The 8714-nt window shown below is 42.4% G+C and overlaps 1 long non-coding RNA gene across 1 annotated transcript; it reads left to right on the top strand.

The window, feature by feature from the left end:
- The first annotated feature begins 3327 nt into the window (after positions 1 to 3327).
- On the top strand, positions 3328 to 5508 carry LOC109956760 (uncharacterized). The gene is made up of 3 exons (XR_002274462.1): positions 3328 to 3600; positions 4655 to 4729; positions 5108 to 5508. It is a non-coding gene; the product is annotated as an uncharacterized LOC109956760 (long non-coding RNA).
- The last annotated feature ends 3206 nt before the right edge of the window (positions 5509 to 8714 follow it).

Below are 8714 nucleotides of genomic sequence, written 5' to 3'. Positions count from 1 at the left end.
CATACAGCAGCTCTGGTTTCAGGGCTCCTGACCTCTGGTGGTGGGGGTTCTGTTTTTGTCATTATGTCTGTGGTGCTTCTCCACTGGTTTGAAGTGGTTGCTAATTCTGATTAAAACACATTTATTGGCACTGTGGTGGTGCCAGCCAATGTGGTAGAGGATTTTCTGAGCGCTGTCATAATCAAAGTGGTGTGTCAGGCCTTAGCAGAGAGAAACTGAAGCTGAGAAAAGAGGAAGAGCAAAGAAAGGAAGCTCTAAATACTACGACACTGCTGCTGCTCTGACACTGCAACCCCAGATAAATTTGCAAAGTGTGTTTCCATCAAACATGACCCTGCTGTTTGCCAATTATCTCTCCACGAATGCATCATTTCAGTGGCCGGGCTCGACTCCATCTGTCAGCCACTGCCGGTCCTCCTTGCTGAAGGGGGCAGGAGGGATGTAAAAGCATGTCTCCATTGGCAAATAATCACTCCCAGCAAGCATGCAGTCTGCAGGGTCAGAGGTGGAAGCTTCCATGAAAAGACGCCGCCTGGCTGTCAGAGGCAGACCTCAGTCACCTGCACCTCCGAGTGGATAAAAGCCCCTGTCCTTTCCCTCAGCGGAGCTGCTGGTTTCTGCCCGCTGACCAGAGCAGGTGGAGAGCTTAGTGCCTCGGCACTGCTGCAGGCTCGACCGAGTTGTTTCACAGACTGAACAGGTTTCATCCACAAATACCTCAACCCTCTGGGTTACATGATGAATGATCCTTTAAATTACATGTTACAAAACAACAACTTAAAGTCCTTCAGGCAGCTTCCTAAGGACACAATTTACAGACCAACACGCATCACGATATAGAAGTGCTGAACAGAGCTCACAGGGTACTGATGATTTAGAGACATCATGGTATATGGTAAGGCCCTGTTGTTTACTTTTTTTGCACATAATATATTTTTTTCATTGTTTGGAGTGTGGCATACATTGTAAAAATCAGAGCAGCTCACCCTCTGAGGGCCATGAATATCCAGGGCAAACCTCATGAGAAACCATTTAGTTTGTCTTGTGTGAACACTTGACATTTTGTCCTGAGCATGTTGATACATAAACAGCAACAGGGTTCATCCTCTGGGAACAATGAGCATATAAAGATTTGGGTTTTTTTGTCTTTTCATTTTTTAAAATCTGAAGTAGAAATACTGACCAGTTAAAGTTGCTGAAGAAAATGACCAGTCACTTCCATGGAAATCAGTCCAGCAGTAGTGAAAAAAGTATGTTTGAAAGGAAATGTAACTGTGACCAAATTACATGGTGTAACTTTAGGTCTATTAGCAAGTTGCAAATATGTTGATACTAAATAACACACATAAAAAGGGACACAACATGTTAATTTACATTTAAATAAAACCACAATCCTTCCCAATGTAACCAAAGCGTTTTTGTAGCCTAAACCACTGACCTCTTTTGTTGCTCTCCTACAACAACAGCAGTGGCTCAGGAGGTAGAGCAGGTCATCCACTAATCACAAGGCTGTTCGATCGAAACGTCTTTGGGCAAGCCACTGAACTCCGAGCTGCTCTGGATGAGTCAGGCAGCACTTTGTATGGCTGCTCCAGTGCAATCAGTGTGTGTGAATGGGCTAATAGGAGGCAAGGTGCTTTGTTCAGTAAGGTAGAAAAGTGTTATGTAAGTGCAATTTGTTTTTACCATTTTCTAAAAGGTAAGCAACTGAACTGTTCCAGTGGAGGAGGAGTACTGATGTAAGTAAACATCTACAAAGACAAACTAATTGCCATGCAGTAGGATGAGCACCAGTCAAACACATTTTTCACAATCGGTCTTCTAGCTAATTTGTCAAACATACGCAAGTTGCATTTTTTAAAGCTTTATTTCAATTTTGTAACATTTTGTTGTTTACTTTGATTCAAGCATTCTCCTTTAGAGACTGACCTTTATTATTTCTGCTTCCCACTGGATAACTGACAAAGGTTTGGCCATGTGGTAGTGTGCACAGCAAGGGTGTCCAAACATTTTGCAAAGTGAGGTGAAATTGTATGGGGGCCGACCATTCAGCCTGACATTCTTTGAACCATTAACATTAAATGCAAATGAACTATTTTATGACATTTTTATTGCAAATGGCATACATTTCACTTCTTCACACAGAACACAAATAAATCTAAACAGGTTTTTACCAAAACCACTCTGCCTTTCATATTTGAAGACCACATAAAATGAAGAAAAAGACTGTCTGGAAAAAAAACTTTGGGGAAGATTAAACATATTGTAATACTCTCCGTTCCTACACAAGCAGCCAGACGTTCTTGTGGTATCAATGTCCTTTTATTTGTAATCACTTAACAGGCTTCCATGCTGTTGTTTCAGCCACAGCACACGCTAACGAGCTCTTTTGAAACTCCCAACATTCAACACTCCACAACAACAACACCAGCAACTGCCTGCTCTTCCTCGCTCTCTCCTCCCACACCCCTCACAGCGCCCCCCCTCTCACATTCTTTCAGGCAATAACATGTAGAACCATATAACAGGATGCTAGACATCAGAACCATTACAATATATAAGTTCATTTGAAACATATCATTGACTATTAAAAGCTCACTAACAGTTATCTTATCCAGAAGTACTTAACACTGGGGCCATATGAATCCGTGTATCATTCGTTCTTTCGTTTTTCAATTGACCATCAAAAATATCGGATATCAAAAACGAAAAAGTCCGTGTTTCTCATTATTTCAATTTTAGACTCGGATGAAAAATACAAAATGGGAAAATGGGCTGCCGAACCGAATTTAATTTGTCGGGTTTACGAAACCCGGTTTGATTGAAAAGACTCCGTGCATATTCAAAACTGCGGTTTTGATCATCACTAAAAAAAATCAATTCACTGAGATTTTAGAATTTATTCACCTCAGACTAAACAAATAACTTCCCTGCACTAATGTGAAGGGTGATACTGAGATCTCGACTGCAGTAAATAGGCCGGGTCTGGCTCAAAAACAGTGGTTTTGATGCGCAAGATGTCACGCAGGTGAGAGTCACTTAGTCTCGTTCTCACGCGGTTCTTGTTAATGTTCTTAACCAAGAATGTCTTCTCGCACAAGTATGTCGAGCCAAACAAGCTCGGCATTTTCTTAGCAAATGTTCGAACCTCTTGGAACCTGCCTTTATCCAGCTGGCGGTAAAAGCTGACAAGAGGGAGCTGTTGGGTCCGACTGTGACACTCGCATCACGCTGCAGCTCAGCGAGCTCCTGCTGTATTTTAGAAATGGGCTGGGAAGGATCACAAGGGTCACGTGACGAGAGTGGCCACAGGTTTACTGTCATCTTCTGGCAAAATATAAAATAGCTTTTTTGTACATGTGTATTTTATACTGTGGTCAACAGAGCTGGTGGGCCGCATATTATTGATTTTATGACAGAGGTTGTGGGCCAGTGGAAATTTGAACACGGGCCGCAATTGGCCCGTGGGCCGGACTTTGGACATGCCTGGTGCACAGCCTTCTAGGAAGCTCAGTCTTCACAGTGGGAATATGGCAAACAGTTACAAACCAAGGTCCACTTACCAGTTTTCTCTCAGGCCTCTGCCCAGAGCCTTCATCAGTGAGTGGAGTTTATTTGTTTGTCATGAACAAGATATACTGACATGCAGCTGTTAATTCACAGTACATTTAGGCTATGTGTGGCTAAGCCAACAGGCTCGTAAGGTGCTGAAGTATGTCAAATACAGAGCAGATTGTTCCAGCAGGTCAGCGGCTATTGAAGAGGGCCTTTTCTACACTTACATTAGTAAATATGGAAAGATTTAGATCCTTAAAGGGCCCATGGCCCATGCTTTTTCTTGTTTTCTGACTTATCTACAATGTTACAATGGTGAATTATCATCTTAGACATGACCTAAAGCTCAAAAAATGAGGTGTACTGTACATATGTTTTAGTATTTCTAAGCAGAAGCAACTCGGTTTTTACACACTCACAAAACTTTTTTCTAACAAAATTAAGTCTTACGTGATTAGTTTTCTTCAACAGGCATAAAATCCAGGCCATTGTTTTTGTAACATTAGAAAGAATTGTTGTAATGCTGGAGAAGTTACTATGTTTGCACTATGCCAGTTAAAATATGGGGTTTCTCAGTTACCTGCTTTGTTTAGAGTGCTGCACATCTCTTTTCATCGGTACATATACCGTTTTTTACCTATTTCTGGAGGAAAAATTAAAATTAATTAATGCGATTGTGCTGCCCACTTGTGACACAACACCAGCAACAGGACCTGTGCGTGTTCACGAACGGTCCTCTCGTTTTTGGAAGAGGCTCTCTGGTGTTATTGTTCTGAAATAATTACAGACTATTTGTAGTTATGAGGGGTGCCAAGCTAATCTAGAGGTACCGAAGATTAAACGTTATGTGGCTGGATAAGCAGGCCATAGGCTCTTTAACAGCAAGTGGTTTGGTTTGCTGTGTTTAGTTGGACTGAAAAGCTACAGACTCTGGATTCTCATATTTACTGGAAGTTACAAGCTGGAGTGCATCTTCACGAAAGCATTAGCATCCAGTGAACACTTTCACAGTACTAATTATTGACCGCCAAAGGAAACAAAGTGCAGCCATACAACAGAAAGAGAATCAAATAGCTTTTTTTACAATATGCTTCAACAGTCTGACTGGAGGTAAGAAGATCAGCAGCGTTCTGGAAGTCATGCAGCTGATCTGATGTGGTGTTGACTCGAGTGGGTAAGTAGCAGTTCATGGCCATACCATTATCCTGCTGAGAGGCCGCTGGGTGATTATAGCTTGTTGCCCCAGCCACAGGCTGCTGAGCCGCCTTAATACAGCTCTGAAGGTGGGCTAATTGGTCCTTAATTACTGTAGTCGGCCCACTAACATTCAGCGAGAACAGCTGCACCCAGCAAAGAAACAAAAAGGAGGAAGAAAAAAACTGGAGGGATGAATTAGCAACCAGTGACAGAGTGTTTTGTTCTGTAATTGTGAAAAGAAGCAGGAGGACGGAGAACACACTATGGCAGCTCATTGGGACAAATTGCAAAGATGTGAATTATAGATTCCCACAAGCTCTCCCTTGCTTTCCTTCTCTCTGCTCTCATCCTTCAGAAACAACATCGCTCATGAAATGTTAAGAGGACAGATGGCAACAAAAACAGCACAAGGCAGACAGGTGGAAGAGCCGGTGCGAAGACCTCAGCAGTCTGACTATACATACGTACAACATCAGAGTGAGAGAGCTTAGAGTGGCCCTGAACATCAGCTGATAAGACCTGCAGACTGCCAAAGAGGCCACCTTCCCTTCTCTTTATTGCCTGATTACTGCACTCAGACACATTTTATTATGCAGGGCAATTTGTGGGGAAAGTGTTTATTTGGCAGTAGAGTGAAGGCTTTGATGAAAGCTGTGAATCAAAGGAGAGGGGTTGTGGCCTTGGATTTGTTGATCGAGTGTTTTGATTTGTAATTTTAAAATGTGGTGCTTTTCTCCTCACACCATTAAAAAGAAGAAGCTCAGTATGGTCAAAGCACAATGTATATTCTTCATGTGCACAGATTAGATGTAATAATATCTGTATTGCTTATCTGTACCGTGCATGCTGTCAGAAGTGCGAGTGACCAGTCAGGGGTTACAGCATTATGTGTTATTACAGCTCCTATGGTAACCATTTACTTCTGGGAACATGCTGTAGCATTCACTGTAATGAGAAATCCATTTGTGGACAGGGCAACAACAAAGCCCTTATTTACCACCAGCACAGTTTGAATCAACTGTATGTACTGTTCTCCAGTGGCAGCCCCCCCCAGTCACTTACCTCATATGAACTCCACTATATTATTTTTGACAAGTCTGTCTTTGAACCGCATTAAAGACTTCCCAGATGATTCTTACAAATGTAAAATTACATCAGCCCGTCCCCTGGCTGCTGGCACTGTGATGTATGCTGATCACTGCCTTCTCAAGAGCATCTTCTTTCGGATTAGAGGTGCCACTGTTCATAAACTCATCAACGCAGAGTGAGCACTGAGCCTCTCAAAGATAATGACAATGTGTCGACAATAACACTGAGGATTAGAACAGGACTGTGAGAGAGGGGAGGGGGGCTTCAGAAGCCAAGAAGGAAGAAGGTGAAAAAAGAAAGATAATAACAAATGCATAAGGCAGTTTGAGTCTGTGTGATGTTGTGGATTCCACACAGGTTAATGCAGTAGAATGACGGACAGATCTGATTCTACCCCAAGATGATGCAGGTGCTGCTGTGATGATGAAGATGGAATGAGGGGTCAGCGATTCAGTGACTCAACCCAGATCATTTGGTCAAAAGTGACAGGGTTCTCTGCAGGACTAATGATGTTATTAATATCCACAGTGTGAAATTCAGAGCAGTCGAGTTGGAAGCATCAGCACTCTGCTGCGATCACATGAAACACAGGACGCAGAGCGGATCTGTCAAGGAAAAGAAAGGTCCTGTGATCTAATGATGAAGGTGTCAGTCCAAATGAACAATATCTTTCTGCCAGATTTACCTTAAACTTTCCCAACGGGATGAACCCTGTTGACCTTTCCTTCAAAACGCAATATAAATTTTTACCTCCATTACTACTGTCCAAATCATCTTGAGGGCTTGTGTGACAAACACTTAAAGTTTCCTTATGCTGTCTAAAATGTGTTGCCATGCATGTCAGTTACACATGTGAGGTGTCCTTCTGTGCAGGTTGGAGTAGAGCTAAATAATCAGTTCCCACGGTGGAGTGTGATGAATTTTCTGACCTCTGGCTTTTAGTCCTGTGTTAACATGCCCGGCACCGGACATCTCTGCAGCCACCAAGCATCATGGGCTGTACAAGCCTCAAATGGCTTGACAAAAACCTTGTTCATGCTGTTTTAATATGTTTTATCAGTGAGAATTTAACAAATGTCTTGATTGGTTCTTGATGTCCTGTTTGGAGGCTTTTATCTTGTCTTACCCGCCTCAGCTTTACACTACCCATTAGTCACGTGTGCCTAGCTAACTCTTGCTATTGGTGGCAGGTTGTATTTTGCCATGAGCAGTAGTCTCCAGCCATTCTATCAGCGTCTGAATGTGTGTGAGAGTTTGCCTCTCACTCTCTTGCTTTATTTCTGCCTTCCTCTTCTGACCTCTGAATAGTTTTAGATTGTGATTACTTGATTTCAGACCCTTTTTGCCTGTGTGGTGGGCAGCCTTGTTGTCTCTGCCTAATTCTTGCCCTGAGTATTGGATTGTGGACATATTGTTTTGTTTCTTGTGTGTGTGTTTGGTCTGAATTTAGTTGCCTATCTTTGTTGTGCAGGATGCATTTTGCCTCTGTTTGTGTGCTTGTGCTACTTGCTTACTCACCTGGTTACCTATCTGCTCTGCCTGCCCTCTGAAAGGGAAAGTCGCATACCCTTCTGGTTACCTAATTGCAGTATCCATCATCTTCTGGTTACACCACTATCTTCTCAGCCTCCTCACTGCTATCTCCACAACTCAGAGGTCTCTTCAGTTCTGTGCTTCTGCCACTAACTCACCTGTTTGCCTCCTGAGTGTGTGTTTAACTGCAGAGAACCTCCTGTAAGGAACCATCCAGTACCTGCATAGTCCCCTTGTCTCTAGGTTACATTGCCATTTTCTCTGCTACCCACTGCTGTCTCTCATCTGTGCTCATCTGTGATTAAAGGAGACTTATCAGCCTGACCGTCAGTGAAGCTTCCTTGTTTCTGCACCACTCTAAACCCATGGAGGGGCAATCCCTACAATAAATCTTTTCACTTTTCAGCCATATTTCTGCATTTAGGTCCTGTGTTATTTATAAACCTGACAGACATTTGTTACAGTATTTACAGTTGGTTTACTACGTCATGATGAATGATCTGAGATTAGGCCACAAAGGATTTGGGCTTTATCAGTCAGGGTTGGTCTCAGGCAGAAATGGTAAGTGTATGCTATATTAGTTTGAACTATGCAACCTATTCCAAACCCCTAGTGCTGGGAGCAGTCAATAAGGATGTCAGGGTCAGCAGCAAGCTCTGTTTGTGTGACCAAGTTTTTTATTGATCTATTTTTCAAATTCAGAAGCTATTCTGCTGTGGGTCAGGAATGATTTAGCCTTGGTCCGCCCCCAGTGGTTTTAATAATCTTCTGAGTAGACTCAAAGTTCTCAGGTATGCATCTCAACAATGCTGCCTGTCTATGCATGGCAAAACCAAGTATATCACATTATAAGGGGCAGATGTTTGATGTTTGCACCAGTGTGTCTGCTTATTGGTTGCTTGGGGCCCAATACTGGCTGGACCATGCACATCAGTTGTCTTCTCCCTAATGGCTCTGATCCAGTGGAGCACAAGATATAGGGTTACTTGTCAATATTAGCATAATGGAAACGTCACTGAGCTATGTGGTTATCATATTGTGGTTGTTACAAATAGGAAGGGTTATTATGCTTTGCATTGTGCATGCTGCTCATTAGTTTTATGTCATGTTTTTCTGTTGTTTTAGTCATGATTTACACTACTCCCACTTACCTTGTGTATGAAGTGTGTTAAACAAATGAGGTTGCTTATTGTCAAAATGACAAACCCCACTACACCTCGCTGAGTTATTACTTTAAAAATACTTTCTATATGTTGACACCTGGGGAGTCAATCATGTCTCTTTATGCAGCAGCTGGATGGATGTTTTTGTTGTGATTACCTACAGACTAATATACCATA

This window comes from Monopterus albus, unplaced genomic scaffold (genome assembly GCF_001952655.1).
Source record: "Monopterus albus unplaced genomic scaffold, M_albus_1.0 scaffold21.1, whole genome shotgun sequence".
Classification (NCBI taxonomy): Eukaryota; Metazoa; Chordata; class Actinopteri; order Synbranchiformes; family Synbranchidae; genus Monopterus; species Monopterus albus.
Note: the sequence above shows the minus strand (reverse complement) of the source record. Positions and strands in the feature narration are given on the sequence as shown.